The sequence below is a fragment of the Phycodurus eques genome, chromosome 12 (genome assembly GCF_024500275.1).
Source record: "Phycodurus eques isolate BA_2022a chromosome 12, UOR_Pequ_1.1, whole genome shotgun sequence".
In the NCBI taxonomy this organism is placed as follows: domain Eukaryota; kingdom Metazoa; phylum Chordata; class Actinopteri; order Syngnathiformes; family Syngnathidae; genus Phycodurus; species Phycodurus eques.
The window spans coordinates 19032447-19053077 of record NC_084536.1 but is presented as its reverse complement, the minus strand read 5'-3'; positions in this window follow the sequence as shown (position 1 = coordinate 19053077).

Below are 20631 nucleotides of genomic sequence, written 5' to 3'. Positions count from 1 at the left end.
CCACTGCTGTAGTCGTGATTATGTCGTCTCTTGTGTAGTTGTGTACATCTGGGTCATATTTCATGCCAACGTACTGTTACGCAAATCACATAAATAGTGCACCAACAAAGGGGTTTGAACAGACGGTTTTCTCCTGGATAAGCGGTTGGTACGCGTGTGTAATGATTCTCGCCAAATAATGGCCTGGCATCCATATTTCAGGGTTTTTGGTATGGGGAGCATTTTGACAACATTGTTGTCGGTATATGTGAAAAACAAATTGTACATTTTTGTTTAATCGCATCCTTAAACATAGAGCCAAGTATTGCCAGACATATTTCTATAAGCACACTTTCTCCACTCCTACTCCCCATTTGATCTCACTTGGCACGGGCTTAAGCGTTGATTGATTTTAAACTCTTTACCTTACTACCTGTCTCCATCTGCCCTCCCTACAGGTACTTGGCAGACTAGGACGACCTTTTCTTAAAAATAGAAAAGTCTTTGCTTTGCTGGATTTCCATGATGGAAACAGGGTTACTTTTCTTGGGAGTTCTTTCATTCTCTTTCTGAGCTTCAGGCATTCTCCCCAATCACCCTTACCTCTACTGATCCATATATTTTACACACTCCTTCTACATGTTTAATTGTTAATCATTTAAATTCAGTTGCGTATTCATTTTGTGTGGTATTCTGTGTAGTAATGAATTTTAATGTTAAACATGAGCCAGAAAGCATCATTTAGAACAATTAAAATAATGGAAAATGAACAGCCTCACTGTGAAGACTGCGAGGAATTTGTTCTATCATCACTTTGCACTTAGCACTATGGTTTCTCTATTGCAGGGTATCAAAACTCCCCAGTAAAAGAAAGAAAGGTAGAGAACTCAATATTCCACCTTTGTCAGAGACACGTAACTGTGGGGCAGAGTAATAACACATCATGTGGTAAACTCTTTCTCACTCCGCTAACCTTGGATGAAGTCTCAGATGAGACGAAAATGCTATTTTCACCTCCATCTTGAGCCAGAAGTGTCCTCACTATGAAGTACGAATGTGTGTGTTGGTGCTCTGTTTTCAACACTACTTTCTTCTAAGAACTTGTAATTACTAGTTTATTAGTTATTTGTATAATTTTAATGCACAAAAAAAAATCCCCATTACATGACATGATTGATGAAGAATTTTAGCAGCAATTGAAAAACAAATCACAGACAGACAGAGCTGTTGTTTAATGCATCGGTTTTATGCTGTATGTGTTTGCCCAATTTTGTGTATTCGTCTTTAGAGGAGACTTACAGGTATTGTTGCGTCAAGTAACCTGCGGCAAATAATCATTCAATGAAGTGTTTATGCCTCCATGCCAGCAACAGCTATTGCCAGAAGTGTTTAGTTTTAAGCTTGTTCGCCCATAGGTTGCCTGGTTCATAGAAACTTGATATTTTGAGAATGCCTGCGGGGAATTTTCTTACATCTGGCATAGGCATACTCATGGCCTCGGAAGGATTCAGATTGGTCCACATTTAAGGTCAGTACCATATCCCCAAAAATTATTTGGATTGTACAATGATAAAATTCAGCTTTTCAATGAATGCTGTACAAGCATTCATTGATCATGAAGCAGCACATCTAGAGCCACTGTGAAATTATTATGAACACACTGAAGAGAACACCAAGAGAGGAGTAACTCGAACCTTTGTGGGTTTCATCAGTATTTTGAACTGTGCGACTTAAATAGAAAAAGATTCGTTTCCTTCAAATAAACATTTCACTTTTTTTTCCCCCCTGGCAAGGCTGTTTTGTCTTTGGAGAGACACATAGATGTTTTCTAGCAATTGTTTATTCATTCAGACACAGTTCCATGGTCGCATTGGAAATACATACTCAACCAGGACAGGATCTTAGGCAGCATATCTTCTGGAAATGCTGACAGTGAAATGGCAGGCAGACAACTCGGGAGATGATTTATTTCGTATGAGACATGGCTCTGAGATCTGGGAACACATCTGTTCTCTTTGCCGGTGCTAAGCGGGTCGATCTGGTTTAACTGCTCCACTGTCGAAGTTGCCTTAGAAACAAAAAGAGAAGATGCACAAATGGAAATGTTACACTTCTAAACTCAAGGGTGGAGTTTGGGGGGTATTGAATCAAAACTAACCTTTGCAGAAGACCACATATTGCCATTGGTATTTTTGTATTATCATTGGTTACGGTATATAGAGCACTTATGAATCCAAAGTCTCCAAAAGGTGTTGAAATGGTGACATTCTTACAGTTTTTTGACAGTTAAACTCTGAGTTTTAAAATATTTTAAATATAGTTGTTAATTTCATATCAGGCCAGGGTGTACGCAAAGTCAGCTGCGATAGGCTCCAGTTACCTTTGACCTTAATGAATGCTATAGAAAATGGATGGATGGTTAAAAGAATGCAAGAAACCCTTGTTTTCCTCCATTGTTGTTTGTTAGTGTCACTCGTTTTATCAGAAGATATTTAACAATTTAGTTTTTTTAGTCATACTATTTTGAAGTGAAAACCAATGAAAACAGTCAAGATGAGCCAGTATGAAGAAATTGATAAAACAAATTACATTCTTATAGGATAATACTTCGCCTTTATCTGTCATACATTGAAACAGTTAAAAAAACCAAAGAAATTACCACACGAAAGCTCTAGTTACATGAAAACACATCCACATGTCAGGCCAAAGCAACAAACAGAAACAGAAACAAAAGACGTAATTTCTGGATAAAACACAGTGAAAACAATGGTGAGTCAAGAAAAAAAGGGCAGTAGATGTAATGTCCTGAATATCACTTTTCAATACAATATTAACAAAAGTAAATAAATAACATGGGCTCAAGACAGGAGCTCTACACACACTGTGATGTCATAAAAATGATACAAGCAAAAAAACAACAAAAAAAAAGTTTTCCAAAATGTCAGTTTGGATTGTCCTTCAACACAGTTTGCACGTGTACAATTAGCCAAAAGACATCTGTGTTGGTGTAGACATGGCCTGTGGCAAGTAAAATGATGAAAACCAAAAATCATGTTTTTGTGTGTTTATGTGCCGGACCCACAGTGGGATGTCTTTTTTCACAAGTTCCGTCCAGTGTCTAGCACTCATCTTTGTCCTTGGCTCACGTGTCAGTCGTCATATCTCTTTCTTGTATCCGTCTCTCAGTGTCTCTCTTTCTCAGTGGGATTCTGGACCCTAAACTACTTTCCCTGTGGCCTATATAACCTCTTAGATCACATCCTCCCGTTCCTGACCTTCAGAGTCACAGCAGCCTTGGGAAAGCGTTGGCGGACTGATTTACTGATACACAGGACGGTGGAGCTCCAGAGAGGTCAGCAGGGGCTCACATTGCCTCACTATCCCACCAACGAGTCCTGTACTTTGGATTAGTCATGATTTAGTGATAGGGCATTCTGGATCTGAGGAGTAACGTAAGAGGACATTGTGGGAGACATGTGGGGGGAATGTGTTTCCGTGCACCTATGTCACTGACATCATCAAAGATCATGTTCTTTATCTGTCTTTTAAATATTTATCACAATAAATGTACATTTTCTTTCCAGTTTAAAATGCTACAGTTTTCAGATGAAAGATTTGCTGTGTTGAGATTATAAATATATTTTTTACTAAACAACCCCTATTAAGGTCTAGGGTCGGCACCACTGGAGGTGGAAAATGTGGGCAACTTTAATGGCTCAAATTCTTACCAAAATATTTTAAATGGATATTTTTTTTACATAAAAAAATAATATACAGTATATAGCAAATTGATGTAATAACAACAGTGTGTTTTCCCATATAACATGCTCTTATCCTTAAGGTATTTAGGTGCAAATGATTTATGTATGACGGCAGGTCAAAAACTGTCACACGTTTGTGTGAAGGCAGAAACATTTGTAGAAAAGGTTGAGGTGATGCTGATATGAGCCAGTACCAACATCCATGGTTGACTTGTCTTTGTACCTAAAGAAGCCACACGGATGGTAATACACAACAGAACAGACAACAGAGTAGGTGGATTTACCGTCCAACCTAAAAGGATTAACTTGATATTCAGCATACCTCCTGTGCATTATCAAACGTGTGATTGTGTGTTTATCAGGTTCATCTGACCAACAGGATTAAATGTTGATTTGTGTTGGACCAGTCTTGGTTTGTAATCTAGTTTTGTTTTGTTTCTGCTTGGATTTTGCGCTACGCTTTCCTTGTGTTGCGTGCTGATTGTCTGTTTCACCTGGTGTTGTTTGTAATGTGTTTCATGCATCAGCCAATCAGTTCCTTTTCAGCTGTCTCTCATCTGGTGATTAGTTTGTGTGTTTTGGTCCCTTGTTTCAGTCCTTTGATTTTTGTTAGCCATAGTTTGGTTCCCACACTCTGTTGTTTACTGTACCCGCTGAATATGGTGGAAAGAGAACACAATACTTTACTCAAGTCAAAGAACTGTTATTTGAAATTGAAGTTGTTAGAAATACTAAAACAGTAATTAAAGACAAATGTATTCTACTCTGCTTGGTAAAGACAAACAAATATAGAAACGAATGGCAACAAAAATCAATAGGAAAATGATAGAAATACATAAGGCTATAGTTTGCACGGGGATACAACTGTGCATACTGCATCATACTAAAGATTATTTCTAATTGTTTTCCCATCTTATGTAGGTCAATAAGGTAGCCAAATAATTATAAAACAGTTTAGGATACTGCTACAACAACAATGTTAACATATTGATCTGACATTGTAAATCAAAATCAAGCATTATTATCTTTGTGAATACAAAACTTTGGACACGCCTCTTGCATTGGACCTCATTAGATTGTGCAGGTGTGCCTAATAAAGTGGTTGGTCGGTCAACATAGAACTAGTGATAGAGTAGATTCAGTTCATCTATATATGGAGTAATTTGATTATTTTTATATAAGGCAACAAAAGTATGAGCAAAATTAATAACCAAGAGATTGCAAGGACATCCAACATTAACAATGTCAACAATGAATAAAGCCTCTTTCTAGTTTCTATCCTGGTGGTCCTTCCTTTATTAGTCCAATTAATCATATAGCAGTCATTTATGAAAGACAAATTTGTCCCATAACAAATACAAGCCACTTCTGACAAATTTGGAAGCAATGTTGAATCACCTAATGGCAGTTCCCACTAAACATACAGCTCTGTGGATGGAATGTTTTCAGTTGCATTCATGTTCTGGGCTTTGCTCAAACAAACATCATTAATGTCATTCCACTAATGAATTGCTTTTCTTTTCCATTTGGGGAAAATAGTTCAATGAATGCACACTTCAAAAGGTTTGGAAAATAGCATTTGAAGAATTGAAGAACAATTGCATTCTGTAGGTTATTTTTTCTATCATATAGTTTTGCTCCACGGTGTGATGAGAAACTGCATCACAAGTAAAACAAAATACGAAACATACTCAAACCAAAGTTTTCTTTTGATTATTCCTAAAATCAACAAATAACATTTATATTATAGTATAGATAAAGATCATCAGTGTCAAACTCAAGGCCCGGGGGCCAGATGCGGCCTGCCACATAATTTTATGTGGCCCGCAAAAGCAAATCATGCTTGTCAACTTCCGTGATTTTTGTTAAAATCTGTACCCAAATTCCAAATTGTCATAATAATAAACATTAATGTTGAGCTATTGCATTTTTCTGTTACCAAATCCTTCTTCTACAGTAACTTGAACAATCTATTATGCCTTGTCTTCTGATTTCAAAACGAGTTATCCCTCAATTTGTTGTGTAATGGTAATAATATGATTTGGTGATTAAACATTTATATGGTTTCACTGTTCTAATGGCCCTCTGAGGGAAATCATAACTACAATGCGGCCCGAGAAAAAAAATTGTTTGACACCCCTGATATTGATGGTCACTGTAAACATAAAAGTAATGAACTTATTGAATTTATTTTGCTTCAATGGTCATGTTATTGTATCAGAAGCTACCCCTGTAAGCATAAATCAAGATCAGAAAATTCCATGTCTGCATAGTTCCTATTGTTTAACATTATAACATGAGTCATTTAACAATTGAGGTGTTTTCACAGTAATTATGAACACCTCCACAATTTACTGACCAAGTAACTGGCTGGTCAACTTCTTATCTCAGCAAAATGAAGAGTTTGTTGCGTTCACATTTTACATGGTTGCAAAATAGAGGTTTTGACACTCAACATTTACTGTAGGTATATTTATTGTTCACTTCACAAACTCTAACTTAAATTGGGTTTATTTTGGGAAACAAATCCATTTAGTCATGTATGGCTAGGAAATTAAACATTTTAACCTTTAATCAATTATTTGTGACATGCTCTTTGTGGATTCACCTGACTGCATTTCTTGGAATAATCTACAGTTGGAAGAGACTGGCAAAACTCATGACTATACTGGGAAGATAGTTTAAGATTGACATCCTCATTTATCAACATCATGATAAATTGTTTTGCTGGCCAATGTTATTCCACTAAATATACTGTAATTGTTGAAATGTCCCTTTTTTGATGCCTATTGCAGTGTTAATCAGCCCATGTTGATGCCTATTGTCTTTTTGGTCAGGTCACTCTTAAAAAACTTGAGTTTTTTACCTTGTTAAATATATGATAAAATATATGTTCTCTGGGTGTGTTCATCCTTTAAATCAGTTTGTTGGGAAGGATAAATAAAACACTTGCTTACATTTGTATTGCGTTAACTCCCTAATATGAGATGCATTTAATTGTGTGTGTCATGCAAAACCTTATCTTGGTATTGTTGCGATCTTGTCACACATTTGCAACTGACCTCATCTCCGTCTCACAAATCTACAAGTGCAAAATCTATTGTGCTTTAAACATCAAACACAAATAGGCAAATCCTCTAAATGACCGTAGCAGGGCAACTCTTCACATCATGCCAGCCGCATCAGACACCGCTGTTTGTAAAAGTCGTATAACTTTACATCAGTAAGTACAGTATGAGAGCCATTCAAACAGCTGTTCCTTCTGAAACCCAACAGTTGCTTTGACCCATCTGTAATAAGCATAGTCAGCCCTGTGGCATGCATTAAACATTAACACTAGGTCTTTCGAGCCCTTTAATCCAGCACCCGATCCCTTCATGTGAGCCAAGGGGACAATTCATCCAGCCTTAACACAATTCTTTGCAATATATTACATATACAGTTTAGTTTCTCCCCAATAAAAATGCATCTATGCAGTTTCAATGAAGACACCACCTGTTCATTCGTGACAATGTATAGACAATATGTTGTTTTGTCGTTAAAAACCAAGTGGTAAACTTATAATTGGCTTTTTTGTGGGGTTTCTATGGTCTTATTTTCCAACTTTGAAGCATATATTTATGCAAGAACCCAACTTTTAATCTAACTCAAGAAACCTGCAAACAACCTTCCACAAGTATTTCATTTTTTAACTAATATTACTATAATTATAACATTTTCACATGCCTTATATGTTCGTGTTATAGGTCTTAGCATATAATCAAACCCTATTCATTTCACAGGAAGGAAGAGATGATTGAGGCAGCAGACGTCAAATCAATTGTTTCAGCATTTCCTGATCCGTGATGTTGGAAGTACTTGGTTTCAAAGGTCATGTTTTCATGCAAGCTCTCTAGTAGCGGGTCTATTTTCCACCGATTTTTCCTCGCTACATCAGTGATCACATGGGAGGGTTTGCACAACGTCTAGCTACACTACAGCTGAAGACATACAATCTTTGCCTGGGTGAAGATGAAATCTCTGTTACTGCCCTGTGTCTTTTTGAATTTTTCCGCTTTTCCAAAATAGTTTCCTGAATGTGTAAAGCTATCATCCTGGTTTAGCAACTGTTAACAATGTGCTGAATCACATTGTAAATTATGAGAAGCGGACAAAAAAGGACATATTCAGTCTTTTACTCCACCCATCCATACTTTACCAAGGGTAAACTGGGTCAATGAGCCGAGCTGAGATTTGAGCCTTTGACTGTGAAGTTGATGCAATAGTCGCATTCTTCACTGTGTTGTCCCATATCATATATATTATGATCTCTGTTTTGGGCGAAAATTGTGAAATTACAAATTAAAAAGGCTCAAATTCATCTTCCTATACAAATGATTTAGCCTCCGTATCACACCCTCGTAGGTTTTGTCTCTTGAAGCCATGAAAGGATTTTTTTATTGTTAGCGAATGTGGTACTATACCTCATAAGTCATTCTGCTCTTTTTGAGATAGCACCAAATGTACAAAATAATACAACATACCTGTATTATATTTGTCACTGGAAGTCATTGATATTGTAGGAGTGGGTTCTGTTCTACTGATTGATGTGAATGTTTGTCTCGATATCTCCTGTAATTTATTGGGATAGCCTGGCTTTTGGTCCGTGTGACCCTGACCAACCAACCTAAGTGGTATAAAAAAAATGGATGGATGGATAAATATGAATGAATATTATTTTTATTCTTATTTCCAAAAATACATCATACTGGATCAAATATGACTTTCACTTTTGCATGAAATTAAAAGACTATTTTAATGGCACATCCCCCATTTTAAACATGCAAGAATACGTGGTGATTTTTTTCACTGTAACGTAATACATTTTATTAATGTTGAACGGAACTGCACATGCATCTCACAGGCCTGGACCTGGTTTGAGCAAATAATTACATTGCAGTGTTTAGTGGTTTGTAATTGAACTCTGGTATTAATAGAAAGCTAGTTAATGTCCTTTATCAGGAGCAGATGGTAGACTTCATGTGTTTTAAATTTTATTTCAAGCTTACCAAATAGTTTTATTTTGTATGACTGTAAAACTAGAGATGAAGATGTTGTCAGAAATTTACTGGACTCTAAACTTGGATGCTCACTTTGTGGTTTGTTGGCTTTTGACATTTATTGGCTTTTTTTTGTGTGACTTATTTGTGTTTTCTCTTTATTGGGGTTTGTGATAGTTACCTTGCAGGCATTGATGGAGAGATATGAGAGTGATGGGGCACACAGAAGCAGCAGTGTTACTTCCTTGAATTACTTCTGAGGGGTTTAGGTGCCTTGCTCATCTCACCAGCGACTACCTGCTGCTTTTTTTCCTCCGCAGCTTAGCCCTTACAGATCACATCAAAAAATAAATAAATCTGACAATTTAACCAAGTCACATTACTTTAATCCAGTGATTCCTTACACTAGTGCGCCATAAGAGATCATCAGGGAGCCGTGGTAAACTATTAAATTTCTCTTAATTTATCCAAATATTATTATTTATTAATTCCAAATGCATCTTTGTTATATATATATATATATATATATATATATATATATACTGCATTTTTGTACTGTAAAATGGGTGTCTTGGCTCAATAAAGGTTGAGAAATACTGCCTCATCTGGCAGCACGGCTTTTCTGCCTGGGTTTTGGAGACAAATAGAAAAGAGATATGTTTTTTTTTTTATTGTGTATCAAACTCATTAATTAACAAAACAAAAAAGTAAACTAAATCAAAGTGGCATGCCATAAAATGGCAGGAGAGAAAATGATGAAGTACTACTCAAGCATAGCGTAGAAAATCATATATGCTTGTTGGCATAATAATCAGGAAACATATTTTATTATTATATTTGCCTATCTTCCCCCACCCGATGAATTTTTCAAAAGTGGTCATGAATATATTTGAATGCATTTTTGGATCCATCAGAAGTAACAGGGTTCTACCAAGAGCCATTTTCTTGCCATTCTGACCACTTTTTGTCAGTTAGGTTTTTGTCTGTCCATCAGTCAGCTAAATTGGGCGGTCATTTTGGAAACAAAACATTGGAGTTCCTGGAAATTTCAAATACAGTAAAAGACAAGAAACAGATCTAAATTGAACACTTAGTAATGTAAAGAAAGTCCACTCCGTGCTTCCATTTATCTCTCACAAATGTGCCGGTACACACTTGAAGTGACGCATGTTTGCATTTGCACAAGCACAAACATTGGTGCAGGTGCAGCTCTGTTTGACTGATGAGTCTGTTTCCAAAGTGCAAGCTGCTCCATGACAGCTGTCGCCACACTGACTCTTAAACACCAAACTCTACATCCCACTCTCACTCCACTTTCTTCTAACCCATCCCTTTCCCCTGAATCCACTGGCTTGGATTTCTCTCTTTTTCTCTCTGTACGAGGCATGCCGAAGTCAATTTTTCATCTCCAAGAGTGAACTGCCAACTCTCAAGGTACGGTAACAAGAATAAAATTCTATGTCATCTAAAAGAACTTAACTCTCCTCTATATTCCACTCCAGGGCTGAGTGAAAAGCAATCTGTAGTGGTTTGGGGGTGGGGTGGGGGGGTCACTCAGGAGAAGGGGAAGCAGCTGCAGCCATGGTAGTGCCAGGATTGCATCTCCACATATTGACCAGAAAGTTCAACAATTACCCGTTAGCCCGGTCTCTCAATATGATTAGCATGGACTCTGATGATAATGGATTTTACATGCTATTACGCCAAAGGGGGAATTAACTGTGTTTTGGGAATAACGAAGTAAGGGAATGAGACAACTGCCTGCTTAATGTCTGCAGTATTTGGCTTACACACTGGAAATAAGACTATATTCATACAGACTCTGGTAAATATTGATTATTCTTATAAAAAGAATAATTCCATTTGTCATATGGTGTCTTTTAAGTCTTTGGGAGAGTAACAGCTTGATTGGCATGCATCACACCCATTCTACGTAAATATGGTCGAGCATTTAAAGTTAAGTCCAAATTGAAATCAAATATATATAGATCAAATTAATAAATCAAATAATTGTTTTTTTGTTTCTTTATATTTCTTTTATCAATATCATGATAATAACCATGTTAATTATAAATCTTTTCACATTTTCAGAATGTTTCATCTCTTGGTGAATTACCATAAAGAAAAGAATTTGAAAAAGTAGCAACTGTTGTTGTAAAACGAGAACAGGAATACCATCAACTACATTCCTTTTGGGGAATACCCTCTCGGAACATCTTTCTTTGTAACTTACGTGAACTTGATTTTCAGAATATATCCCACAGCACCAATGGTTGTGACCCAACAAGAAAGAGTACAATCATTCTTTCGATGTGACACACTCTCAGGGCTTGACTGGGAGCTGAGCAACACTTGCAAAGCCATTAGTGGTTAGACCTTTTCTAGAGGGTGTGCTACTCTTCACATACATCAACACATACAAATGATTATTATTCCTTAAACTGCAATTAATTCACTTCATTGTGACATTTAAACTGTACAGCCACAGCTCCCAAAACAGTCATTTTTGATCTGATGATGATCGGACTCTTTCTGACCGGTTGTCAGTGTTTGGCGACCCTGACTTGGAGCAATGTGGCCTGCCTCGGTGTAAACAGATGGTCTTGGCTGTAATGAGTACTCGCTGATCTCATCCAGATTGTGATTTTGACTGTCAGATGATATTTTCGTACCCGACACAAGTGAAATGACCGAAACGGTTTGAAATACGAGCGTTAATTTAAGCCCCAAGTCAGACATCCTGCTCGGAGTTCTATTTAGATGTTTGCATCTGAACTGTGTCTATACACCCGTGTCCAGGTCTTTGTATGTCGTGCCAATCTCTACACAATGTTGACCCAAAATAACCAACATTAGTTATGGAACTGTAAATGTTAAATTATGAAATATGCTGGACAGGAATAGATTGTTGCATTCACATGACAAGTAATCTATGAATGTTTAATTTAAGAACTGTAAGGATATCTCTTTTAATATACTTAGAATACTGATAAACAGTATTAGAATTTTATTTATAATTTTTTGACAAAGGTTTAGAGTTAGGGTTAGTATAACCCTAACCCTAAATGTATCTTAAATTGACCTTTTGCTTGTAAAATATTTTTGCCCATAATTTAGGGATATTATTTAGTCTGACGTATGATCGTGATGCATGACTATAACTAATTTCCATGATCAAAGGGTCTGATTATAGACATACTATACGCTATAGAATAATCTTTCCCACCTTGCAATTTATGCATGTTTCCAAAGTCCAGGGTCCAGATATATACACCACATTTATGCACAAAAATCTAAAATTGTCCAGACACACGTCTTATTTCTGATTTTATGGTCCTCTTTTGCAAACCGCAATCATCAACGCTGAATGTACGTGCACGAGCTAGATTTCCTCTCCCACAATAGTCAACAGTGGATAAGTGAAAAGGAGGACGACGTTCTCTTTAACCTCGAGCAAATGACAGCATCTTGGCTGGGGAGGAAACCGGAGTACCCGGAGAAAACCCACGCAGGCACAGGGAGAACATGCAAACTCCATGCAGGCGGGGCTTGGATTTGAACCCCGGTCCTCAGAACTGTGAGGCAGATGTACTAACCAGTCGACCACTGTGCCGGTAAAAAAAAAAAATACAATGAAAAAATATTCAAACAAAATTAATTAACTTATGTTCACAAGTTAATTGGTTTTCAGGGTGAAAATGCACAAAGCATTAACAGCTGCAAATACTGTAGATAACCAAATTTCACAACATACTGATCATTTTATTGTATTCAATCTTTTTTGGACGCAATTCCACTGTGCAAGACTTTGGATAATTAAAAACCAGCAGCTCCCTTGACCCTCACAACACCTACCTACTATACAGATACATTCCTCATATGCACAACTTGCGTTCCAATTTATGATGTCAGTTGGAGAGCTGTGCGTTCTCCATACACGTGATGAAAACTTTCCGAGTAGGATGAAATGCTCATCTCTTTTGGTATTCACTTCCTATAACTTATACGTTTGACAATAACCAAGGGATCCAAATGAAGCTGTTAAATCTTTAAAAAAAAAAAAAAATCCTCCTGGTCTCTCCACCTTCTGCGGAAGGAAGGGGAAAGAGGAGGATTTGGAGCATTTTGGAGGATTGCGTTTGATCGCAATGAACCTTTACTCTGATCTCGCCTCACATTTTCCATCCATCGACGCTGAAGCACTAGTAGACCATCACATCATTATCAGGCCTTTGATAGCTATACCTCTCTACTATGAGAAAGTGGGCAATGTGCCATGCGAGTGTGCCAGGATTTGATCCAAGCTGGAATGTAACATCAACATATAACGTATGGCCCCTCAGCTCTCTCTTCCTCTGAACACTTGTCTTTTGTTCAGTCGACCATAAGATGCAAAGCCTTTTATCCCTTGGGCTTTATGGGTTGTAATTTTGTAAATTCAAAATTGATTTACATATGTGATGTGTTTAGGTTTTGAACTGTTGCACGTTTCTTTGATACTTAAATGGAATGCTTAATTATTGGAAAATTATCCATCCATGCATTTCCATCCATCCAAAGAGGCCTCACCTAACCTGAGAAGCATATTTTTGGAATATGGAGAAAATCAAAATGCCTGCAGAAAACCCACAAAAGGCGAATGTATTGGAACATTAGTTGTCTTAAATTGTTACATACTTTTTTTTAATTCTTCGTTTTATCTCCCTTACCTTAACTTTAATTATAAGACTTGTTTGACAATCCATTGTAAATCTCAGTTTAGGAGAATGTCCATCGAAATCAGTTAATGTACCATTGTATCGTTGATCAAACGTTCATTAAGTTAGGATATACTGCACAGTATTTTTCATTGAACCGCAGTTAAATTACCACTGTAATTAACAGTATTAACATAGATGTGGGACTGCAAATGCTATGGGGTTTTCTTTTTGACATTTACATCAATTAAGTGGTAAGATTTGATACATTTATTATTAGTTTGTGCAACATAACTCACATAAAATGCACTACATTATAAATCATTGCAACAAGAAAACTCGTATGTAGTGTATTTGATTCAAACTCATGTACAATATTTACACCTACTATAATAGTTATACCAGGATGTACAGGTACTGTATGCAATCAATAAGGCAAAAATGATTTCATATACCTAAATGTTAGCTTTCATCATACAACGACCTGCTATAATTCACAATTAACAACATAATGCCTCCATTAGGAAATAGTGTCATCTTACAAAATCAATAGTGACATGTCTGACAGTCCTCATGACTTTATCTTTCTGTCTATACAGTGTGTCCCCTGCATACTCTTCATGCCATTAGTACATTTCAGCAGCCACTTCCCTGAACCGTTGGGCTGGGTGTAATTGGAGAGCGAATGGGATTCAGAATGCATAAAAGCCAGATGATATTGCTTGGCTTGTTAATGACATTTTCCCCTTTCTGATAATATCTGAGGGGGAACAACCCAACCATTTGTGTTTGTAGCAATAAGACTCATTCTGTTTCTGTAAGGCTCACCAGGCCTGTAAACTGTATATACATAGACATGCTGATATCGGTGTTGAACCTCCATGAGGCTCAAGCCATAGATGAAAGAGAGTGACTAAAAACTCATTGATCATTTCGGAGGCAGACATTACACTACTGTTTCTTGGTTCGAAGGAAAAGTTTCGTAAACATTTGGAAAAAGTCGGAATGTTATGTCATAAAATCCAAAAGGGAGCTTGACGTTTTCATCGGGGTAAAGGTGACTGGTGTCAGAAATGTAATAGATTCAAATGACAGATGCTCTCAAGCTTTAACTAATAAATCAATTTAGAACCACACAAGCCGGGGAGGTTGTTTGGCTGAGTCACGTCACTCTGAGCCAAAAGTTTAACATCTCCGCTGTCGTAACGCTGACCCATGTCACAACATTCCCTAACCTTTTCAAAGCATGAAGACTTTATGGTATTCTCAAGCTACCCATAACCCTATTTTTATGTTGTTGTTTTTTTTACCCTTAACCCTGATGTGAACTTCATGAGAAAGAAGACCATTATTTAGATTATGTTGACACAAGTTGCTTAAAACATTCTGTTTTAATTGCTACATACATCTTCGAGCCATGGTGTTATGCAGCATCACATACATCATTATGTTCCCTCCCGAATGTTGTCATGTTTTCTCTTAAAACACAGAGCAGAACTAGCATTTCAACATCAGCTGCATTTTTTGTGGTCAACTTGTTTTGGTACCTTACAAACACACAACAGACCTTCCCACATTTAAACTCTGAGTTCATTAGAACCATGTGGGCAGCACGATGGAGTAGTGATCAGCACGTCTGCCTCACATGCAATCGGGAGGTTTTGGTTTCAGATCTGTTGCGTGGCTTTTCTTGGGGTACTCTGGCTTCCTCCTGCTTTCCACAAAGGTGCATGTTAGGTTAATTGAAGACTCTAAATTGTCCGTAGGTGTGAATGATTGTTTACACTCTGCTATACAGTATGTACCGTACCTACAAAGTAAGCCCACAACACCGACGACAAACAGTCTAAAAATGGCTGGATGGAAAAGAACCCTGTGCTTTCTCCCAGCGAATCAACATAGAAAAGTCAAATAAATATTTGATTTAAATGTAATGGAATATCAAACTGATGTACAATTATTCTAAACATAAAGACAATGATTCATTTTTGTTATAACCTATAATGTAAAGCTATCTTCATACTTTGCACTTTTAAACACAAATGTTAATGGGAATGTTACTTCGATACACACAAACAAACGTACATGTACAGAAATAACCAAACAAGATGGTTCCCATGAAAGGAAAGAGGAGGCTTGAAAAAAAGACTTAACCAAATTTGACAGTCAACAGGACCGTTGAAGCTGGCCTTGCTGTAACCAAACACAGTGGTAATTGTACATGTCAGGCAGAATTAGCATGAAAGTAAATAGCTTCATTTCTCCTCGTGTATATACGTACACTGCATTAGAGGGAGATGGAGAGCCAACAAACAGAGGCCTTCATGCAACATATACAGTTTGTTTTCCATCAGTTTTGTATTAAAGCTAACATGACCTATAATAATAAAAACAAAAGTATAAACAGATTGAACCCTATTCTGTGTGTGTGTGTCTTGAATCTTGACTAAAGCTGTGCACAAACATAATGTAACTCTACCCCTGATATACTGCATATACAGTACTTCCCGGTTCATCCACAGTCTCCTTTCTAAGCAAGATTTTATTGCAAATAAAAGGAGCGAGGTTCGAACTGGGGGCTGGACTCATCCTCGACATTCCTGCAGGACTAGTGCGGTACAGCTGATTGACTGATTGGCTGGCTGACAGAGGGACTGTGGTAAATGAACTGGTTCACTTTGGGGAAAGGCCGGAAAGAGCTTGTCATGTCTTCTTTGCAGACATGAAAACACACGAGGGAGGGGAGATGAAGGGCTGGGTTGTGTAGAAGGAAAAGAAGAGATAGAAATCTTGCTTCATGCTCTATGTGCAGGCATTCATGCATGCAGGCCTTGGAGACTCAGCACCACGCGGGATTGTGTCATTTGTTGATTTCCCTGTTGTCTTAGTTGCCCAGTGCTCTGAGTCGGTTTTGGGGTTGGGTCATGGTTTCTGGCCCAAGTACTGTTAACATGGGATGTGGGTTAGTTCATGGCTCTTCTGGGAAGTGTGAGTTACACACAACAATTTTGTGACTAATATTTAGAGGACTAGCTTGTTTAAACTCATACTGCTTTTGTCCTCATTTTCAGATAGACAACAAATAATTCAAAATAAAGGGGCACATTTTACAAATAGGCGGCACGGTGGACGACCGGTTAAAGTGTCAGCCTCACAGTTCTGAGGACCCGGGTTCACCCCCGGCCCCGCCTGTGTGGAGTTTGCATGTTCTCCCCGTGCCTGCGTGGGTTTTCTCCGGGCACTCCGGTTTCCTCCCACATCCCAAAAACATGTATTAATTGGAGACTCTAAATTGCCCGTAGGTGTGACTGTGAGTGCAGATGGTTGTTTGTTTCTATGTGCCCTGCGATTGGCTGGCAACCAGTGCAGGGTGGACCCCGCCTCCTGCCCGATGACAGCTGGGATAGGCTCCAGCACGGCTCAGGAAATGGATGGATGCATGGATTTTACACAAATAGGATTTGAAAACATTTGTAACAAAACAAAACACACATTTGGGTGCAAAATTCCCATAGGTGGTTGGAAACGGGAATCATAAATAAAGTACCAATAATTAAAATATAGGGAAGAAAAAAATAGAGGGTTTTAAATTAGGAAATTTGGGGGGAAATAGTTCATGGGACTTAAACTAATTGGGATGAATCGGATTAAATAGAAACTAATGAGAAGAAATGGGAACTGTCTCAGGGTAGTCCACCATTTGAATTATTCAAAAACAAACACACGTCTTGTACGATAAACTCATCTGAGAGGTGAAAACGACCATATTTTAAATTCAGTTATGAATCAACAGCTCACGTGGCCAAGTATTATACGAGGTACAATATTTTTAATGGTTGGTATTTTTTTTTTTTTTTTGTTGTTTGTTTATTTCTAACATTGTCTATAATGACTATTTCTTAAGCCATGTAGCAGCTGGGAAGCCGTTTACGGGACACTCCACAGCTCAGCTGTTTGGGTCAAAAGTAACATTAACTGGTGGCCTTGCAATTCTCAGAGGTTAAGCTGAGGGAGGCAGCGAAAAGGTGCTAGAGCCACCGGTGGCTACAGACAGGCCTTGTCTCAAGTGTGTCCCTGTATCCCTGGCACTTGACCCTAATCAAAAACTCTGAGACACAGAGGAAATCCAGCAGTATATCAGCCTGTCACTGGTTCTCACGTGTGGGGTTTGATCCTGGTGATGTATGACTTTAATATGTGCATGAAAGGATGGAGAAACTGAGGAATGAGAAAGAAATATGGAGTGAGAGAAATGGAGGGATGTGATGGAAAACAAGAGGAAGAACATGCATGCAGCACACAATTAAAATGTAATTGACTGTGAATGAAAGACTGCATTATGCGTAACACAGCTATTTAATGCAAGTGGATGCAAAGTGTGCTGGTATTGAGGATCACAACCTCGGAATCAATCATCTTGCGAATGCAAAAGAGTAACGAAAGCAAAAGACAAGCAATGCAACAGCAAGGAAGCAATAGTGAGTTGGACGAGTAGGGGGTTTAGCTGTTAAATTACGAATGGACATCGGGAAGAGGCGAGGTGAGGTGAGATGGGAAAAAATGAAGTGCGAAAATATCGGGGGTGGCAAAGTGCTGACATCAGAGCAACACATCATTCAGCTTCCACTGAAAATCGATTCTCTCTGAAAGGCACAATGGCGTTAACAGCTGTAGGCCTGACTCTCGGTTTTGCTTCCAGCGCCATTAACATTAGCAGAGAGAGAGCTAACAGCAGCACGAACATAGAGCTCCACCTTGATATTCAACTTAGCTGATGCACTCTTTTCTGGACCGGTTTGTACAACTGATGATGTAATGGCAACATTTTGTAGACATAGTGGGGGGGGTCAACACCTGTACAATTTCATTATTACTGATTTATTGAATAATAACATGAACTATGAGCAAGTGTATTTGAGTATCTGCAAATAAAAGTGAAAGTTCATTTCTTTTGAAACTGAAGAAGTATAACTAAAGTGGTAGCATTGTAACAGCCTGATGCTAACTCATTGAATGAATATCCAATGTACAATACATCATCAGTAAAATAAATCATAGGATCATAACACTGGACCATTACACCTTCAAGAACGGAAAATTTAAGAATATTGGTAGATGGCGTTAACCATTAATCAAAGGTCACAAATGGGCCTGACTCATAATTGGTTGATGTGGTTCATCCCTATTAAGTCTTTCCTCCAAGGTGGAAGATTGTCTAACACGTTTTGCTAAGAGCAAGCAATTTGCACTTGTTGGAGGTAATTAACCAACATACCTCAGTGTTGATCACCTCTAAATTGGTGATAAAATACAGACCGACCTGCACTTCACATTTCAAGAGCAAACATCTTCTCCTTGTACCACCAAGGATGCAGAGGAATTCGTTGTGATTATATTTCCACTTATTTTGGTGCTACCGTCATTTGTTAAGTTGACAGAAGGTGGTGTGAGCATGACAGTCCTGGGACCTCTGTAGGTGTGTGAGCAGTAAGGGCAGCACTTTATGTTACTTTGCTGATTAAATGATCGAGGAGCCAGTGTGTGCTTAAGTTCCTTCGAGAGCACAGACAGTACAAAGCTAACATTCATCTTTGTGTGAGAGTGTGTGTGTGTGTGATGAAGACAGCATTTTGACAGTTTAGGGGAACAGTGCACCACAGGGAGCGCCGTTGCAGCACATGTACATGAGAACATTCAGGATTCTCTTTGTGTGGGTATTCATGTATTGTCCAACAATGCCAGTAAACAGATAAACAAGTCATGTAACAAAGATAATTAAAACATGACATTACGATTGCACGCTTTTACCCCCCTTGGAGTGGACTTCTAAAGTTAGATCCACACTGCGGCTTGGCAAGGAACTCAGTGGAGTGTTATGAGTTTTTTACATGGTGTCAGGCAGCTGCACGCGGCTGGAGACTCAAGGTTCAATGGGAACTGAAGGAAAGACTGCAGGGATCGAGCATGAGGCCACAAAAGGACTTTTGTGACCTGTATCCAAGAACTAACTTCATCAGTTGCCTGATGTCCGCTCTCTCGCTTTCTGTTTGTTCGTTGGTAGAAGGGCCAGAGAGGGCAGATTTTTTTCACAGTTCATTTTAATAATGTCAGGTCAGACTGACAGTTGTAACAAATATGACAAAAGGTTGACAAAACATTTTTTTTTTGTTAATTGTAGACTAACTTTAACTTCTTATTTTTTTTTGAAATTCCATTTTATGAAGAATTTGGCTATCTATAAAGCCCTTTGCTGCCGATCCAAATTGGGATCTCTTTGCCTTCCTCAATACTACTACTACTGCTGCTCATAATACTTTATAGTAACAATACACATGATTTGTGATAGATTTTAAAGTGCTACAAGAAAAAAATAAAACAGGAATAATGATGATTGTATTTGGTTTTATATATAGAAAGTGTAGTAAAAGGGGTGGTCACCAAGTTTTGACCATTAAAGAAGCTAAAATTATGAGACATGGTTCATGCCCCAAAATCTTCAGTCAAATTTGTGTTCTGTGACAAGAGGAGCTATGTGCTTTGCACAAGCAATGATGGTTATCAAAGCGCCGGAAAAAAAGGCTTTCTAACCGAAATGACTATCCAGTAGGGGAAGATGAATTCTCCTGTTGTCTTGTCGTTATCATTGCTCTCCAAGTGAAACACATATGCGCCGCTGCACAGAGAATGCAATACAACGGGGTGCTGCCAGTTGAGATGATGAATGGTAATGGTTAACCTTCACCTGCGATACTGCAATGATGCATGCCATTGTTCACATACTTCTCCAGACTTGGACACAAGTGACACTGAGCACACCTGCTCTAATTTTATTCTCTCTAGTTTCATCTCTCTTCAATATTGTTCCTGCTATTTCCACTGCCTACCTGGCCTTTTTTTATTCTTGCCAGGGAGGCTTTATAGATAAAAAACAGGACGAAATTGGTGGCAATGTGAGACACACTGTGTTCATTGTTTCTTGACATAGAGAGCGCAGCATCCTGTTTTCTCTCCTTGCACATCTGCCTGGAAACATCTGGACAGTGTCAACGTTACAACACTGACCAGAGAAACCATTAGTCTATCTCCTTTTGCCCCTTTTACAGTTATAAAAAAATAAAAATAAATCATCTTTATTAAAATATTTCACCATAGAGG